Source organism: Aegilops tauschii, chromosome 1 (genome assembly GCF_002575655.3).
Source record: "Aegilops tauschii subsp. strangulata cultivar AL8/78 chromosome 1, Aet v6.0, whole genome shotgun sequence".
Taxonomy (NCBI): domain Eukaryota; kingdom Viridiplantae; phylum Streptophyta; class Magnoliopsida; order Poales; family Poaceae; genus Aegilops; species Aegilops tauschii.
The window spans coordinates 391456775-391475983 of record NC_053035.3 but is presented as its reverse complement, the minus strand read 5'-3'; positions in this window follow the sequence as shown (position 1 = coordinate 391475983).

Here is a 19209-nt window from a genome sequence, read left to right as displayed (position 1 = left end):
GGGCAAGTACTCTAGCTTTGTTGGATTAGAGCTAAGTGTTTAGGAAGCCGGCCAGCCGGCTGTTCTGACAGCCGGCAAGCGTGGTTGGAGGCCGTCTTTTTGCTATATAAGTTCGTTGGTCCTTAGCCGTTTTTCGTGTGGGCATCCTTTCTGCCTTGTCTCTTGCTAGTCGGACAGTCGGTTCTTCGAGCTGCAACTTTCAACAAGAGAGGACTCGGGAGCCGGCACACTACTTGTCTGACTTCAGGTAGAACTTTTAATATAGCTCAAGGCGGCCAGTCACCGGGCCGACTAGTCGAACTCGGTGCCAGACAAGAAATCAAATGTAATAATACATTCATGGATATGACACTCGTCATTCATAGATAAATGAAGGCAGTCCCCGAGTACTGTTCGGGGGGCCTGTTGGTTCGTACTTGATACAAAAGGGTAGCATGGTACATACTGCTTTCAACTGTAAAATCTTCTCAGGAGGTTCGCGTTCCATGGTCGCTCCGACTCCTTACCGGAGTCATCTCTTTTGCGTGCTCTTGGTTTTTGCGCGTCAATCAAGTAGTAGGAGTCGTTGCCTAGTGCCTTGCTGATGATGAAGGGGCCTTCCCAAGGGGCCGAGAGCTTGTGCTGGCCGGCTGTTCGCTGGATCAGTCGGAGCACAAGGTCGCCCTCTTGGAAGGATTTGGCTTGACCTTGCGGTTGTGGTAGCGGCGCAGCCCTTGCTGGTAGATGGCGGACCGGCTGAGTGCTAACAGCCAGCCTTCTTCTAGTAGGTCGACGCCGTCTTCTCTTGCTTCCTTGGCCTCTGCCTCCGTGTACATGGTGACCCGAGGCGAGTCGAACTCGATGTCTGTTGGGATGACAACCTCGGCACCATGTACAAGGAAGAATGGAGTAAAGCCGGTTGACTTGTTGGGTGTAGTGCGCAGACTCCAGAGGACAGCCGGCAGCTCGTCAAGCCAGCAGCCGGCCGAGCGCTCCAGTGGCACAACCAGTCGGGGCTTGATGCCGGAGAGGATGAGTCCATTTGCTCGCTCGACCTGGCCGTTTGACTGCGGGTGGGCAACGGACGCTAAGTCCAGTCGGATGCCCTGTGTCGCGCGGAAAGGTGCCAGTGCTCCTTTGGCAAAGTTCGTGCCATTGTCGGTGATGATGCTGTGCGGCACGCCGTACCGAGTAGTGATGTCAGTGATGAATGTCACAGCAGTCGGCCCGTTCAGCTTCTTGATCGGCTTCGCTTCGATCCACTTTGTGAACTTGTCCACGGCGACAAGTAGATGTGTCAGGCCGCCGCGGGCTGTCTTGAAAGGGCCCACCATGTCCAGTCCCCAGACGATAAAGGGCCAGGTGAGGGGAATGGTCTTGAGTGCAGAAGCCGGCAGGTGTTTTTTGGAACTGAAGACTTGGCATCCTCTGCAGCTCTTGACTATCTCTTTGGCATCTTTCAAGGCAGTCGGCCAAAAGAAACCATGGCGGAAAGCCTTGGCCACAAGTGATCTTGAGGCTGCGTGGTGGCCGCATTCGCCTTGGTGGATATCTTTGACGATTGCCACTCCTTTTTCTGGCTCGACACAACGCTGGAAGACTCCAGTGACGCTGCGCTTCACAAGCTCTCTGTTGATTATTGCATATGCTCCGGCTCGTCGTTGCACTAGTCTTGCTGAGATCTCATCAGCCGGCAGCTCTCTGCTGACTAGAAACTTGAGGATGGGCTGGGCCCATGATGCAGCTGTGACTTCTTCTTCTGTTAGTGTAGCCACCATGACTCGGGTGGGTGGGTTGGGTGGCGTGGAATTGGAATCGGCCACCGCTTCTTGCGCTGCTGCAGTCCCCGGGCCGACTGCCGCAGTCCCTGGGCCGGGTTCCGAGGTCCCCGGGCCGGGTGCGACTACGGCAGTCCCCGGGCCAGTTGTCGAAGTCCCCGTACCGCCTGCGGGGTTCCTCCAGTCGGATCCGGCTGCATCTGGCGCAGGCGGTACGAAGATAGACTCCGACTCTGGAGACGGCTTGACGGACGGCTTGAGGAGGCGCTGGAGGGAGATGCCAGTCGGTATGGCTTGTCGGGTGGAGCCGATCCGTGCTAGGGCATCTGCTTGGTCGTTGTCGGCCCTTGGCACGTGAAGGAATTTGCACCCTTCGAAGTATCCGCTGATCTGCTGGACGACGAATCGATAGCTCGCCATGTTCGCGTCCTTGGCGTCCCAGTCGCCAGACGACTGCTGGACCACCAAGTCTGAGTCGTCGTAACACAGGATCCGGCGTATGTCGAGCTCTTTGGCTAGCCGGAGCCCGTGTACGAGCGCCTCGTACTCGGCCACGTTGTTGGAGGCAGCGAAGTGGATCTGCAGCGTGTATTTGAGCTTGTCGCCTTTGGGAGAGGTGAGGACGATGCCGGCTCCCAAGCCGGTGCGCATCTTGGACCCGTCAAAGTGCATTCGCCAATGGGTAGAATCGGGAGCCGGCGGTAGGTACTGGGTCTCGGCCCAGTCGACGAGGAAGTCGGCCAATGCTTGGGACTTGATGGCGGTGCGGGGCTGGTAGAAGATCGTGTATGGCGCTAGTGCAATGGCCCATTTAGCCACCCGGCCGGATGCATCCCGGCTGCCTATGATCTCGGCGAGCGGGGCGGTGCACACGACCGTGATGGGATGCTCTTGGAAATAGGGCTTCAGCTTCTTGGCGGCGAAGTACACCCCATAGCACATCTTCTGGTAGTGCGGGTAGTTCTGCTTTGAGCTGGATAGCACTTCGCTTAGATAGTACACCGGCCTCTGGACTAGCTGGGCTCGGCCTTCTTCCGGGCGCTGGACCACAACAACAGTACTGACCACTCGGCTAGTCGCGGCGATGTAGAGGAGCATGGGCTCCTTTTCAGTCGGCGCTGCCAGGATAGGCGGAGTGGTCAGCATTTTTTTCAACTCATGAAAGGCTTGGTCGGCTTGGTCATTCCACTCGAAGTGAGTGGACTTCTTCATGAGTCGGTACAGGGGGAGAGCCTTCTCTCCTAGTCGGCTGATAAAGCGATTCAGGGAGGCCAAGCACCCGGTGAACTTCTGCACATCTCGCAATTTGGTGGGAATCTCCATCCTCTCGATGGCCTTGATCTTCACGGGGTTGCACTCGATGCCGCGTTCGGAGACCAGGAAGCCTAGCAGCTGGCCGGCTGGTACTCCGAACACGCACTTCTCGGGGTTGAGCTTGATTTGGAATCGGCGCAAGTTGGCGAATGTTTCTTTGAGGTCTTCCAGCAGGGTGCCGCGCTTCTCTGTCTTCACCACAATATCGTCTACATAGACGTGGGCATTTCTGCCGAGTTGTTTCAGGAGGCATTTCTGCATGCAACGCTGAAAAGTGGCACCGGCATTCCTCAAGCCGAATGTCATAGTCAGGTAGCAGAAAGCTCCAAATGGTGTGATGAAGGCAGTCTTCAGGCGGTCAAATGGGTCCAACTTGATCTGATGGTACCCTGAGTAGGCATCCAAAAAACTTAACAGCTCGCATCCGGCTGTGGAGTCTATCACTTGGTCAATCCGTGGCAGAGCAAACGGATCCTTGGGGCAGGCCTTGTTCAGGCTGGTGTAGTCTATACACATACGCCACTTGTTATTCTTCTTCAATACCAGAACTGGGTTGGCAAGCCACTCTGGAAAAAACACTTCCATAATAAAGCCAGCGGCAAGGAGCCGGGCTATCTCTTCTCCCACGATTCTTCGCTTCTCTTCTGACAGTCGGCGGAGGGGCTGCTTGACCGGCTTCGCATCAGCTCGGACATGTAATTTGTGCTCGGCGAAATCCTTCGGGACACCCGGCATGTCCTTTGGGGACCATGCGAAAATGTCTCGATTCTCACGGAGGAAGTCGACGAGCTCGCCTTCCTATTTACTATCCAAGTTCGCCCCAATGACAACGAACCTCTCTGGATTCTCCGGGTCCAGAGGTATCTTCTTCGTCTCTTTGGCAGGCTGGAAGGAGCCCTGCGCATCACAATCTTTGGGGTTGGGGGACAGGGCCGGCTGCTTGCCGGCCATGGCCACAACCCGCTCCAGCATCTTCTTCTCTTCTGCCACTACGAGGGACTCGGCCAGCCGGCTACTGGCCATGGCACACTCGACGGACTTCTTGTAATCGCCGGCTACCGTGATGATCCCCTTCGAGCTCGGCATCTTCATCTTCAGGTAGGCGTAGTGGGGCACAGCCATGAACTTGGCCAGAGCAGGTCGGCCAAGCAAAGCATGGTAGGGGCTCTCCAGATCCACTACTTCGAACCAGATCGCTTCTCGGCGAAAATGATCTTTGTCTCCGAAGAGAACATCCATTTTAATCTTGTCGATTGGGGAGCACGACAAGCCGGGGACGATACCATGGAACACGGTTCGGCTTGGCATAAGCTGCTTCGCCTTGATGTTCAGCTTCTTCATGGTATCGCGGTACACTATATTGATACTGCTTCCGCCGTCTATCAGGACGCGGGAGAATCGGGCAGCTCGCCTCTCTGTCGCGAGGGTGACATCCAAGACCAGTGCATAGGAGCCAGGAGATGGCATCACCTCTGGGTGGTCGGCCTGGCTCCAGCTGATTGGCTTCTCTGACCAGTGCATGAACTTGGGAGCGCTAGAGGCGACAGCGTTGACCTCTTGATGCTGACGGCGCCGACTACGCTTGTCATCGGCTTGGCTGGTGAAGACGACGTAGGCGGCGTGCTCTTCAGGGAACTCGTCTTGGATGGCTCCGACTGCCGGCCGAGCCGCCGGCTGCTGGGGGGTTGGAGGCGGCGGGCCGGGAGGCGGAGGCGGCAACAACCCTTCGCCCTTGGAGATACGTGTGAGCCAGTGGCATTTTTGGGTCGTGTGGTTGGACGGCTTCGCGCCGCTGTGGAACTTGCAGGGGGCGTCGAGAGTCTGCTCGTAAGAGAAAGCCGGCTGCCAAGCCGGCCTGCCACCCTTCTTCTTGGGAGCGGGCCGCTCTTCGGGCTGCTCATCTTCAACTGTGGCCACCTGCCGACTGGTGGAAGTCGGCATGGGGGCCTTGCGCTTGTGATCGTTCTGGTAAGGGCGCCGATTGGAGTCGCCAGCCCGCATCTTGGGAGCCGGAGCAATCACCTTCCCGGAGGCGTCCACTCGGAGCTCGGTTTTCATCGAGGAGTCGGCCGTGGCGTACTTGTCCGCGATGACCAGCAACTCGTCGAGGGTAGCCGGCTCGTCGCAGAGGAGTCGGTGCTTGAGGAGGGTACCCTCTCGGCACCCGGCGGTGAAGTATTCGATGGCCTGGACCTCGTGTACTCCCTCGCAGGAGTTGCGGAGCTCGGCCCACCGCGTGAGGTAGTCGCGGGTCGACTCGTTGGGTCCTTGGACGCATAGGGAGAGCTGGCGAGGCTTGGGAGGCCGCTTGTAGGTGCTGGTGAAGTTGCGGACGAAGACTTCCGTGAAGTCCAGCCAGCTGTTGATGCTGTAGGGCTTGAGGCTGTTGAGCCAGGTGCGCGCCGTGCCTTGCAGCATGAGGGGGACGTACTTCACGGCTACGCGCCGATTGCCGTTGGCTATGCTGACAGCAGTGGAGTAGTCGATGAGCCAATCTTCCGGCTTCACTGAGCCGTTGTACTTGGGCGTGTCTCTGGGGAGCGAGAACCCTTTGGGGAAGGGCTCGTCGCGGATGCGGGGGCCAAAGCATGGCGGGCCGACAGTGTCTTCTTCTTCTAGAGCTAGGGATCGAGCAAGGCGGTCGATCCGGTGGCGGGCGTCGTTCTCGCCGACTCCTTCTCGGCGGCCTAGTCGGTCGCCAAGAGTCGGGTGCGTGATAGGCGGCGGGGTGAGACGTCTTTCTCTTCGAGGCGGGGGAGGAGGCAGATTTCCTTGGCGCTCGAGCGCTCGAGGGCGGCCTTCCGCGTCGTGCTCGATGGTGATACGAGTCCGGCTGCGGCTAGCAGCCGGCTCCTTGTCTTTCTTCTGGCGGGCGCCGCTCGCAGTCGGCGAGCGGGACGTCGCGGCGTGCTCTCGGCGCGGGGGATGACTATCAGCACGGGCGCCGGCTTCGTGCCGTTCTGCAGCCGCGTCGATCAGCTGCTGGATCCGTCTTGTCATGTAGGGGAGCTCATCGGCTCCCAGCCCATTGAGCTCTTCTGCGGCCGCCTGAGCGGCTCGTAGATTCTCGAGCGGGGTGACGTAGACGGGGTGATCTGCCCCCAGCATGCTGGCGATAGCCGCGCCGCGCTTCTGAACGAAGCCGGCTCGGCTCGGGCCGCTAGGCGGCGGCGCGGTCGACTTCGCGCTAGTGGGCCTCGGTGAGGCGTCTCATGGAGGCTATCTTCTAGTCCTCCGCGATGAGGGCGAGGCGACGTGCCTCCAGGGTCTCGGCGTCGGCGTCGGCGTCGGCCGGGATGGGGACGGAGAGGTCGTGCATCGCCGCTTGCAGGGCGTCGTGGGCGTTCTCGCCCGAGTTGTCGACGTGGCCGATGACCAACACTTCGGTGACAGCGCTGCTGCCGCTGTCAGCTCGAGGGAGAGGATCGTCGAAGACAACCACGTCGGAGGGGTATGCGTCGAGCGATGCCGTGTCGGAGTCGACGAGCATCGGGTCGGTGGAGCCGACCGACTCCACATCTGCAGCAGGCTCGCTAGAGACGTGAAGGTTGTCGAGGAGGCTGACGAGGCGGCTCTCGGGGTAGTCCGTGCCTGCGTCAGACGCAGGCTCGTCGGAGATGCGAGTCTCGCCGAGAAGATCGGCGAGGCAGCTCGCCGCGCAGGCGTCATCGACGCCTTGCAGCGCGTCGAGGCAAACGCCATCGGGCGCAGCAGGCTGGCTGCGCTCGCGGGGGAGGAAGAGGGTTCCCGTCCAGAACAGGTCTCCGGACGACGGTGCACCTGGCCCCACGGTGGGCGCCAAATGTCGGGTGGTAGGTGCGACATATGCCAACGGGTGGCTTATCATAGTGGGTGCCAGTAAGACGTCGCCGGTGCCTGGAAACGGGATGAGGCGAAGACATGCACGCCGGCGAATCTTACCCAGGTTCGGAGCTCTCCGAGGAGATAACACCCCTAGTCCTGCTCTGCGGGGTCTCCGCATGATCACTAGATCAGAAAGAGTAGCTACAAATGCTCCTAGAGCTGTTGGGTTCAAGGGAGAAGAAGAACAAGGCTAGCTCTTGCTTCTCTCTCTCTATGGTGTGTGTAATGCTAAGAAGCCAACCCTTTGCATGGGAGCCCCGGGGGGTTTATATAGGCCTACCCCCCGGGGGTACAATTGTAATCCGGCTGGGCGCTGGTCCCAGCCGTCAGTGTCTACGCTCGCCGGCTTCTCTGCCGACTGGTGGGTCCCGCCGGCTGCCGGCCTCTTGGTCGACAGGCCGGCCCCACCGCCTAGGGTCTCGTCGGCGGCTGCTTACTGTAGCCTCATCCCTGACGACGAGGGCTTCGTCGAGGCAAGTGTGGCTACAGTGTGCCGCCTCGAGGGCTCTCACTGTAGCCTTACCTCGTCTTGTCTCCTTAATGTGGCACATGGTAGCCGGCTTCTGGGGGCCGGCTACGCCCTTGGCCGACTGGGGGAGGCCGGGCCGCCTTCGCCTTTCTCTCTGGCTAAAGGGGCCCGCCGCCCGTGGGCCGTACTGGCGTCTGTCGTGGGTGACGTTGAGGCCAGCATGGCTACAGTGCCGAGCCGGACGGGAGATGGCCGTCCCGTACGGCATCCTGTGGCCATGCCTGCCTCGGGCTTCGGGGGTAGTGGGCCGCACTGTGGCCACACCCCGTCTGGTCACCGTTATGTGGGTGTAGTTTTGGTGGTTGCGGTCTTGGCCGGCTTCTTGGAGTCGGCGTTCTTCGTGGCCGGCTCTGGGAAGTCGGCATCCTCTATGGCCGGCTTCCTGGAGTCGGCCACCCCGTGGTTATCCTGGGGGGAGGTTGCTGAGGCTGGGTCACCTTCCGAGAGTCGGCTTCAGAGGCAGCCGGCCAGGGAAGGCGACCCAATGCTTGAAATGCTTGAAGGCCCAAATGGCCTGATAATTTTCTGAAGAGCCAGGGGCAGTCGGTTAGGCTACCCGTGGCTATTTACTCCGACAGACATACACGGCGGGGACTGTGGATACCACTCGTCTTGGACCCTCGTCGGCAAGGTGTTCCGCAGTGGATCCTACTGGCCTACAGCACTCAACGACGCACCCGAGCTGGTGAAGTCCTGCGAAGCTTGCCAATTCCACGCCAAGCAAATCCATCAGCCTGCTCAGGGCCTCCAAACCATCCCGCTCACATGGCCGTTCGCGGTCTGGGGGCTGGACATCTTAGGCCCGTTCCCTCGGGCGCCAGGGGGCTACCGCAATCTCTACGTCGCCATCGACAAGTTCACCAAGTGGGCGGAAGGGGAAGCCGTCCGTACCATCCCACCCGGCTCTGCTGTCAAGTTCATCAAGGGCCTAATGAGCCGCTTCGGGGTCCCCAACCGCATCATCACAGATAACGGTTCGCAGTTTACTAGCAACCTCTTCAAAACCTACTGTGCTAACCTTGGAACACAGATCTGCTATGCTTCGGTGGCCCACCCCAGGAGTAATGGTCAGGCCGAACGCGCTAACGCGGAGGTCCTGAGGGGCCTCAAGACCAGGACCTTCAAGAAGAAGCTGGAGGCCTGCAGCAGGGGCTGGCACGACGAGCTCCAGTCCGTGCTGTGGTCCATCTACACCACCGCCACCAAGCCAACGGGCGAGACTCCATTCTTCCTCGTCTACGGAGCTGAAGCGGTCCTTCCTCATGAGGTCAAGCATCGCTCTGCACGGTCCTGGCGTTCGACGAAACGCAGCAGGACGCCACGCGGGGGATCGATCTCGTGCTCAAGGAGGAACGTCGTCGCGAAGCTGCGCTGAGGGCGGCAAGGTACCAGCAAGCGCTGCGGCGATACCACTGCCGCAACATCCGCTCCAGGACACTTGAGACGGGTGACCTAGTCCTGAGGTGGGTCCTCTCCAGGGAAGGGCTGCATAAGCTTTCACCAATGTGGGAGGGCCCGTTCAAGGTCGTCCACATCTCCAGGCCTGGCGTCGTGCGCCTGGAGACACAAGACGGGGTACCTATCCGAAACGCCTGGAACATCCAGCACCTCCGGAAGTTCTACCCATGAAGCAAGGCCCAGAGCCTGTGAAGAAAGGCCCAGAGCCTGTGATGAAGGCCCGGTGCCTGTGAAGAATCGCCGCCCGTGACACTCTCACGTAATAATGAGTTGGGGTTGTACACGCCCCGGAGTCTCAGGAGCGCCGGCCTCAGGCCCCGGGGCTCCCGCCAACACCTAGTGGCAGCACTTAGCTCCGCGCCGGTGAGAAGACTTGAAGACTAGATTAGGTGCCGGACGCGGCTTTTCATTTGCTTTCCGTAGTTGGCTCGCGTTTCCTTAATCGAAGTTTGCTTTTGGCGTTCCTTGCTGATTTGATTCCCTCGCCTCTCACTGCATTTTTCCGGCTCGGGTTTTCTCGTGTTCTCTCTCTCGCATACCTCACGAGGGGGCTAGGCAGGTGCCCTCGCGAGAATTTTTTCTCCTCTCTGCCTTCTCGCGAGCCATCCTCGTTCGAGTCCAAAAGCTGGCGCACCTCTCCTAGTCCGTGCCCCTCGGGTACCGTGATACAAAGCGCCAGGTCAGGGCCTGGGTGAACGGCAAATCTTTTAACGCACTTCCTAACGTATTTTCGCAGTCCCTGAGCAAATACAGGACACCAACGCGAGATGGACACAAGGAAACAAACACCTCGCGAGGAAGGGGCATCCTGAATATACCAGGTTAAGTTATCTTTGCGCAAAATAACGACATGGCACGGGAACAACACGCATAGTGCAATAACCGAAGAACCATAGTTCGGTACACGCCCCCCTGGGCCCATACTAGTTTCATTCTTGATTCAGGAAAAAGAGTAAAACAAAAGTAGTGTTGCAGCGATCCACGGAGGCAGGCCCCTAGCGGCACCCCGAGCCTAGCCGAATCCTTCCTCGTGCTTCATGGAGGCGCGGCGACGAGATGACCCACTGCCGCCTTCAAAGCGGGCACGGCGGCTGGTCGTAGCCGCCACTGCTGGAGCTGTCGCCGGAGGAAGAGCCGCCGTAGCTGGACGAGACACGGTCGCCGCCGAGGGCAGGCTCGGCCTCATCCTCGTCGCGACTGTCACCAAGGCCGAGCACCTCCTCACCGCCTCGGGGCAGCACCCGGCGCGGCGACCATCTTCCCCAAACACCCTCACATAGAGGGTCGATCCACCATCGTACTTGAAGTGGAGGGTGCACCGCCTGCCCAGGACGCGCGCACGGGCGAATGTCTGCCAGCCGCGGGCCAGGGTTATGTTGCCCACGGCGGAAGTCTCGACCGCAACCCAAGAGGCCCTGCTGCAGCAACCATCCATCTGCAACCAGAGTCCACCTGGACCAGAGGCCGGCAGTTCACCGGCGAAGGAGCGCGGAAGTTGGAGCCACTTGCCGGCCGGGTTCTCCGACCAGACGACAAATTTCGGCGACTCCTCCGCCGTGTGGAAGCGCGGACGGGGGGCCGCGCCACCATAGCACGCCTCCCCTCGTCAACTGGACCGCCATGGCTGGGACGGCCCCCTCCGCATGCCGCGGTGCTGCTACGACAGTGGGCCACGGCGGGGGTCGCAGCGTGCTTGCGCGGACGGCCGCGTCCGCGCTTGGGCGCCGGGGAGCCGGGCCCCTCGCGAGGGGCCTTTCCCTTCTCGGCGGCAGAGAACTTCCTTCGTGGCGCCATTGGTGGCACAACAAGCAATGGAGCGAGGAGGAAGAAGCAAACGAGCCAGGAAGAGATGGGCTACGGGGGCTCCGCCCCCTCCCCATTTATAGCAAGAGAAGGCCAACCGGCGCCTCCCACGATCGCAGGTAATGATGGTTTTCCTTGCATGTCGCAGGGACTTGTCAAGTCGAGGCAGTGTGGGGAAGCGGGGACGCCCACTTCCAATCAACCGCCGCGCGTCAACCGAGGCCGCAGGCTTTTGGGGCCCGCGATGCTCCGTACTTGACCCTTGGCTTCGCCACGAAGCCAAGCCCGAGCGCACCTTGGGCCCGGGGGCTACTGTCGGCGTTCTGGGAACGGGGGTCCCCAGACTTGCCTGCCTGCGGCCCGCGGCGTGGTTAAGCCAGCAGGCTGTACAGCCCATCTTCATCAACAAGGCATCCAAGACCCTCGCGAGGGGCCAAGCCTCGCGAGGCGAACGACGCAAGACCTCCTCAGGAGTGTCCTAGTCAGGCAGGCTCACGAGGAGCGGAGATATCAAGGCGGGGCAAACCTCACGAGGCTCTCGTGACGTGAGCCATGACGATCGACGCCTGGCGGGCACCAGACGGGCACCAGCGCGCGCAGCGTCCTTGTTTCCTCTTTGGTGCTAAGGAAGCCAGCGCATGCGAGGAGTACCGGGGGATCAGGCAAAGGTTGCCATATCGGTGCAACGAGACCAAGACCAGAAGGACGACAAGACGGAGGTCATCGTGGAGCCCAAGACGGCGTCACCACCTGAGCTTTTCGCAGGCGAAGACCACTTTTGTCAGGATAGCTTGTACTAGCTGTCCCCCTTCAAATTTGCCCGCCGTTGTTGGCTCCCTTTCCGCTCAATATTTGGGAAGAGGACCAGGGCCTATATAAGTAGAGCTAGCCACCACAGTAGGGGGATGGAGCAGTTCATCCAGCTCTCACCCGCTAAGTCACCAAGCACAAGAACACCTCAACCTCAGGAGGCTGTTCTCTCCCTTGTACTGTTCTTCATCAGCCCAAGAGGCAATCCACCACCACCACACTGGAGTAGGGTATTACACCACAACGGTGGCCCGAACCAGTATAAATCTCGTGTCTCTCTGTGTTGCGAGTTCGTCCGCGAGATCTTAGCGAGCTAGGGCGTAGATCGGTAGGAGAGAAAGACTCCACGCGCACCCCAGTGTTCGAACCTTAAGGGTTTGCCGGAACCCCACATCCGACAGCAGGTGCTGCCGGGGAGTCTTGGTCGCTTGCTTCTGGTGGTGGCCTGGCCCCTTGCTGGGCTCGCCTTCCCAGCAAGGGAGGCCCTTCTCTTGCCGATATCCTGTTCCTTTGGCTCGATCTCGATCTCTCCGAGCTGCATGTTGGTTCTTCAAGTATCTTCGTTCTTCAATCCCTATCTTGAGCTGGTGCTTCAATCTTGATCTTGTGCCTGTGCACAGTTAGGCAACATGCCCGGGGTCTGTTGCACCGACACAATTGTTTTCTTAGGGTATCTTATGAAGATGCACTTCTCCGATTTGGGTTCGAGCTTATCAGGCTGAAGCCTTTTGACATAAGTGTCGCAACCCCAAATTTTAAAAAACGACAGCTTAGATTTCTTGCCAAACTACAGTTCATACGGTGTCGTCTCAACGGATTTAGACGGTGCCCTATTTATCGTGAATGCATCTGTCTCTAATGCATAACCCCAAAACGATAGTGGTAAATCGGTAAGAGATATCATAGATTGCACCATATCTAATAAAGTACGGTTACGACGTTCGGACACACCATTACACTGTGGTGTTCCAGGTGGCGTGAGTTGTGAAACTATTCCACATTGTTTTAAATGAAGGCCAAACTTGTAACTCAAATATTCGCCTCCACGATTAGATCGTAGAAACTTTATTTTCTTGTTATGATGATTCTCCACTTTACTCTAAAATTCTTTAAACTTTTAAAATGTTTCAGACTTGTGTTTCATCAAGTAGATATACCCATATCTGCTCAAATCATCTATGAAGGTCAGAAAATAACGATACCAACCGCGTGCCTCAACACTCATCGGACCACACACATCGGTATGCATTATTTCCAATAAGTCATTAGCTTGCTCCATTATTCCGGAGAACGGAGTTTTAGTCATCTTACCCATGAGGCATGGTTCGCAAGCATCAAATGATTCATAATCAAGTGATTCCAAAAGTTCATCCGCATGGAGTTTCTTCATGTGCTTTACACCAATATGACCTAAACGGCAGTGCCACAAATATGTTGCACTATCATTATCAACTTTGCAACTTTTGGCATCAATATTATGAATATGTGTATCACTACGATCGAGATTCAATAAACCATTTACATTGGGTGTATGACCATAGAAGGTTTTATTCATGTAAACAGAATAGCAATTATTCTCTTACTTAAATGAATAATCGTATCGCAATAAACATGATCCAATCATATTCATGCTCAACGCAAACACCAAATAACATTTACTTAGGTCCAACATTTATCCGAAGGTAGAGGGAGTGTGCGATGGTGACCTTATCAACTTTGGAATCACTTCCAACACACATCATCACCTTGCCCTTAACTAGTCTCTGTTCATTTTGCAACTCCTGTTTCGAGTTACTAATCTTAGCCACTTAACCGGTATCAAATACCCTGGGGTTACTATGAACACTAGTAAAGTACACAACAATAACATGTATATCAAATATACCATTGTTCACTTTGCCATCCTTCTTATCTGCTAAGTATTTGGGGCATTTCCGCTTCCAATGACCAGTCCCTGTGCAGTAGAAGCACTCAGTTTCAGGCTTGGGTCCAGCTTTGGGCTTCTTCCCGAGAGTGGCAACTTGCTTGCCATTCTTCTTGAAGTTCCTTTTTTTTCCTTTGCCCTTTTCTTGAAACTAGTGGTCTTGTTAACCATCAACACTTGATGCTCTTTCTTGATTTCTACCTTAATCGATTTCAGCATCACGAAGAGCTCGGGAATCATTTCCGTCATCCCTTGCATATTATAGTTCATCACGAAGTTCCAGTAACTTGGTGATAGTGACTAGAGAACTCTGTCAATCACTTTCTTATCTGGAAGATTAACTCCCATTGGATTCAAGCGATTGTAGTACTCAGACATTCTGAGCACATGCTCACTTGTTGAGCTATTCTCCTCCATCTTGTAGGCAAAGTACTTGTCAGAGGTCTCATACCTCTCGACTCGGGCATGAGTCTGAAATACCAATTTCAGCTCTCGGAACATCTTATATGCTCCGTGACGTTCAAAATGTTTTGAAGTCCCGGTTCTAAGCCTTTAAGCATGGTGCACTAAAATATCAAGTAGTCATCATACCGAGCTTGCCAAACGTTCATAACGTCTGCATCTGCTCCTGCAATAGGCTCGTCACCTAGCGGTGCATCAAGGACATAATTCTTCTGTGCAGCAATGAGGATAATCTTCAGATCGCGGACCCAGTCCGCATCATTGCTACTATCATCTTTCAAATTATTTTTCTCTAGGAACATATCAAAAATAAACGGGGAGCTACATCGCAAGCTATTGATCTACAACATAGATATGCAAATAGTATTTGGACTAAGTTCATGATAAATTAAGTTCAATTAATCATATTACTTAAGAACTCCCACTTAGATAGACATTCCTCGAGTTATCTAAATGATCACGTGATCCATGTCAACTAAACCATGTCCGATCATCATGTGAGATGGAGTAGTTTTCAATGGTGAACATCTCTATGTTCATCATATCTACTATATGATTCACGTTCGACCTTTAGGTCTCCAGTGTTTCGTGGCCATGTCTGTACATGCTAGGCTCGTCAAGTTTAACCCGAGTATTCTGCATGTGCAAAACTGTCTTGCACCCGTTGTATGTGAACGTAAAGCTTATCACACCCGATCATCACGTGGTGTCTCGGCACGACGAACTGTCGCAATGGTGCATACTTAGGGAGAACACTTATACCTTGAAATTTTGTGAGGGATCATCTTATAATGCTACCGCCGTACTAAGCAAAATAAGATGCATAAAAGATAAACATCACATGCAATCAAAATATGTGACATGATATGGCCATCATCATCTTGTGCCTTTGATCTCCGTCTCCAAAGCACTGTCATGATCTCCATCATCACCGGCTTGACACTTTGATCTCCATCGTAGCGTCGTGGTAGTCTCGCTAACTATTGCTTCTACAACTATCGCTAACGCATAGTGATAAAGTAAAGCAATTACATGGCGTTTGCATTTCATACAATAAAGCGACAACCATAAGGCTCCTGCCAGTTGCCGATAACTTCTACAAAACATGATATCCTCATACAATAATGTATATCACATCATGTCTTGACCATATCACACCGCAACATGCCCTGCAAAAACAAGTTAGACGTCCTCTACTTTGTTGTTGCAAGTTTTACGTGGCTGCTACGGGCTTCTAGTAAGAACCGTTCTTACCTACGCATCAAAACCACAACGATAATTTATCAAGTTTGCTGTTTTAACCTTCAACAAGGACCGGCCGCAGTCAAATCCGATTCAACTAAAGTTGGAGAAACAGACACCCGCCAGCCACCTTTATGCAAAAAAGTTGCATGTCTGTCGGTGGAACCGGTCTCATGAACGTGGTCATGTAAGGTTGGTCCGGGCCGCTTCATCCAACAATACCGCCGAATCAAAATAAGACGTTGGTGGTAAGGAGTATGATGATCACCACCCACGACTCTTTGTGTTCTACTCGTGCATATCATCTACGCATAGACCTGGCTCTCATACCACTGTTGGGAAATGTAGCATGCAATTTCAAAAATTTCCTACACTCATGCAAGATCTATCTAGGAGATGCATAGCAATGAGAGGGGGAGAGTGTGTCTACGTACCCTCGTAGACCGAAAGCAGAAGCGTTTGATAACGCGGTTGATGTAGTCGAACTTCTTCTCGTTCCGACCGATCAAGAACCGAACGTACAGCACCTCCGAGTTCTGCACACGTTCAGCTCGATGACGTCCCTCGAACTCTTGATCCAGCAAAGTGTCGAGGGAGCGTTTCGTCAGCACGACGACGTGGTGACGATGATGGTGAAGTGATTCGCGCAGGGCTTCGCCTAAGCACTACGACAATATGACCGGAGGCGTAAACTGTGGAGGTGGGCGCCGCACACGGCTAACAATGTTTGTTGTGTGTTCTAGGCGCCCCCTCCCCACATATATATAGGTGGGAGGGGAGGGGGACAGCCATGGGGCGACCCAAGTAGGAGGAATCCTACTTGGGGGCCTTGTCCAATTCGGCCCCCCCTACCATCTTTTCCGGAGAGGGAAGGAAAGGGGAGAGAGGAGGGAAGGAAGAGGGAGGCCGAATTGCCTCCCCTTCCTTCTCCCTTCCCCCTTTCCCTTCCCCTTCCTATTCGGCCAGCAAGGGGGGCGCAGCAGCCCATGCTGGCTGCTCTGTTTCCCTTATTGGCCCATTAGGCCCATATCTTTGCCGGGGGTAGCCCGGAACCCCTTCTGGTGACCCGATACGTACCCGGTACCCCCGGAACACTTCCGGTGTCCAAATACTATCGTCCTATATATGAATCTTACCTCTCGGCCATTTCGAGACTCCTCGTCATGTCCGTGTTCTCATCCGGGACTCCGAACAACATTCGGTCACCAAATCACATAACTCATATAATACAAAATCGTCATTGAACATTAAGCGTGCGGACCCTACGGGTTCGAGAACTATGTAGACATGACCAAGACACCTCTCCGGTCAATAACCAATAGCGGAACCTGGATGCTCATATTGGTTCCCAAATATTCTACGAAGATCTTTATCGGTCAAACCGTAATGACAACATATGTTATTCCCTTTGTCATCGGTATGTTACTTGCCCGAGATTCGATCGTCGGTATCTTCATACGTAGTTCAATATCATTACAGGCAAGTCTCTTTACTCATTCCGTAATACATCATCCCATAACTAACTCATTAGTCACATTGCTTGCAAGGCTTATTATGATGTGCATTACCGAGAGGGCCCAGAGATACCTCTTCGATACTCGGAGTGACAAATCCTAATCTCGATCTATGCCAACCCAAAAAAACACCTTCGGAGATACCTGTAGAGCATCTTTATAATCACCCAGTTACGTTATGACGTTGGATAGCACACATGGTATTCCTCATAGTGAAAGGAATATGTATATGACATGAAGAAAGCTATAGCAATAAAACTGAACGATCAAAATGCTAAGCTAACGGATGGGTCATGTCCATCACATCATTCTCCTAATGATGTGATCCCGTTCATCAGATGACAACACATGTCTATGGTTTGGAGACTTAACCATCTTTGATTAACGAGCTAGTCTAGTAGAGGCTTATTAGGGACAAGGTGTTTTATCTATGTAACCACACATGTATCAAGTTTCCGGTTAATACAATTCTAGCATGGATAATAAACATTTATCATGATATAAGGAAATATAAAATAAGAACTTTATTATTGCCTCTAAGGCATATTTCCTTCACCCACACCTTCGAGAAGGAAGGTGTCCATTCGCCCCGCTTGGGACCGACTCTGCTCCGCCATCTGAATGGACAACGATACTGAATGGCTAGACACAACATGATGCGCCAAAGATGGTGTACGACTCGCCGCAACTCCAATAGGCGCGGGCTGCCCAGGTCATGTTCCACAAAATGGGCGAGGATGACATGGTACATTTTTTACCCCACTTTGTATTGATTCATTCATTTGTTGCGTATGTCATAAGATCAATTTAGGGATTAATGTTGGATATGCCATTGAATCGGTTTTTTGCATATGCCATTGAATCTTTTTGTTGCATATGCCATTAGTTTATTTTTGTTGTATAATCTCTTAGGAGGTTATCATGGAGTACATGATAAATGACGGTCAAGAGTCTATGTATTATGACTTGCGGGATACCCACTCTCCTATGCATGATATTAGGCAAACATCAGGCACTCCTAACAAAACATATATACCCAAAGCAAGAGGTCTGAAGGATGTTTTGTTGTGTCAAGCTTGGTTGGCCACAAGCATAGACGGATAGACCCTATATATGCAATCGAGCAAAAGGGAAACAAGTATTGGAAAAAGCTCCACGAGCATTACCATGAACGCAAGGAATATGTGGAGTCAAACCCTATCCATACTATCCACAATGAGGCCACTCCAAAATAGATGGTCCACCATCCAAGAGAGCGTGAACAAGTTGCAGCCACTATTCTTTTGTGGTTGGCCGAAACCAAAGTGGCATTGGAGTCAATAGTCATGTAAGTTCACTTGCTTCGTTTTGTCATCATTTGCATTGCGAACTTTGTCTGCTCCATTCTCACGAGTGATTCTTGTTTGCTAGATGGAGTTGGCGGCCACTTTGTAGCGACAAACCGAGGGGAAGCCATTTACTTTGTGCTATTGTGGTTGAAATTGAATGGGAAACCAAAGTGGAAACAACTTGTCAATGACCTCAAGAACAATAAAAAGAAGTTGCAGAAAAACGATGGCACAAGCTCCCAACAATCCATTGGATTGGACGATGAAGATGAGGAAGGTGGAGGAGAAGAGGGACAAGCCACCATGCCAAAGAGGAACTGTCAAATCATGGGAAACAAGTGGGAGAAGGGTAGAACCGCACATGGCTCCGTGACGAGCAGAATATCCGCCACATGGACAAGCATTTTTTCCACCAAGGAGGAGAAAAAGAAGAAGATGTACAAGCTCTTCTTAGATGTGCAAAAGGAGATGATGGATTGGGATCGGGAGAGGGTGAACAATAATAAGAGCTTGAGAGGGAGAAGCATGAGGCGTATGTCGAATGGGAGCTCGAGAAGGCAAAGACTTTTAGGGTCAATATTCAGCTCGAGAAAGAGAAGGTGCAGCTGGCTCGGGACACGGAGGATTCGAGGTTCATGCTGGCTTATGCTACCGTCTTGGATCCGGAAAGCAAGAAGTGGCTTTAGGCTAAGAATAAGGAGATCAACATGTGCAAAGAGAGCATGGCCGCTACTGTCGCGAGCGAAACTTTCATTCTTGTATCGCCTATCTATGCATTGTCGTATTTCATTTTGCATGTTGAATTGTGGTTTATTTTGCATTGTTACATTATTGAGTTGGTGGTGAATTTGTGCTATATTATGGATGTGTATGGCTTTGAGAGTTTGGATATGAGGGGTGTCGTTGCCCGAGAGGACAAATGAGTAGTTGTCTGGCGATGCGTCTGTGGACGTTTATGGAGTCAAATTTGCCCAGTCCAGTTGTATATGCTCTAAGAACACAGATGAATATCATAATTTTCATTCATCACACTCATGAAAATATTTTTGAGTGAACATCCAACACTATATATGTGGCCAGTCTTAGGGAAAGTGTGAAGTACAACATTTGATGAGTGATAATCTAGTATTCGCTCACCTCTACTGTCTTTGAGCCCTACCCCCCTCGACCGTGTCAACGTTCTAAGAAAAATATAGTGTTACTC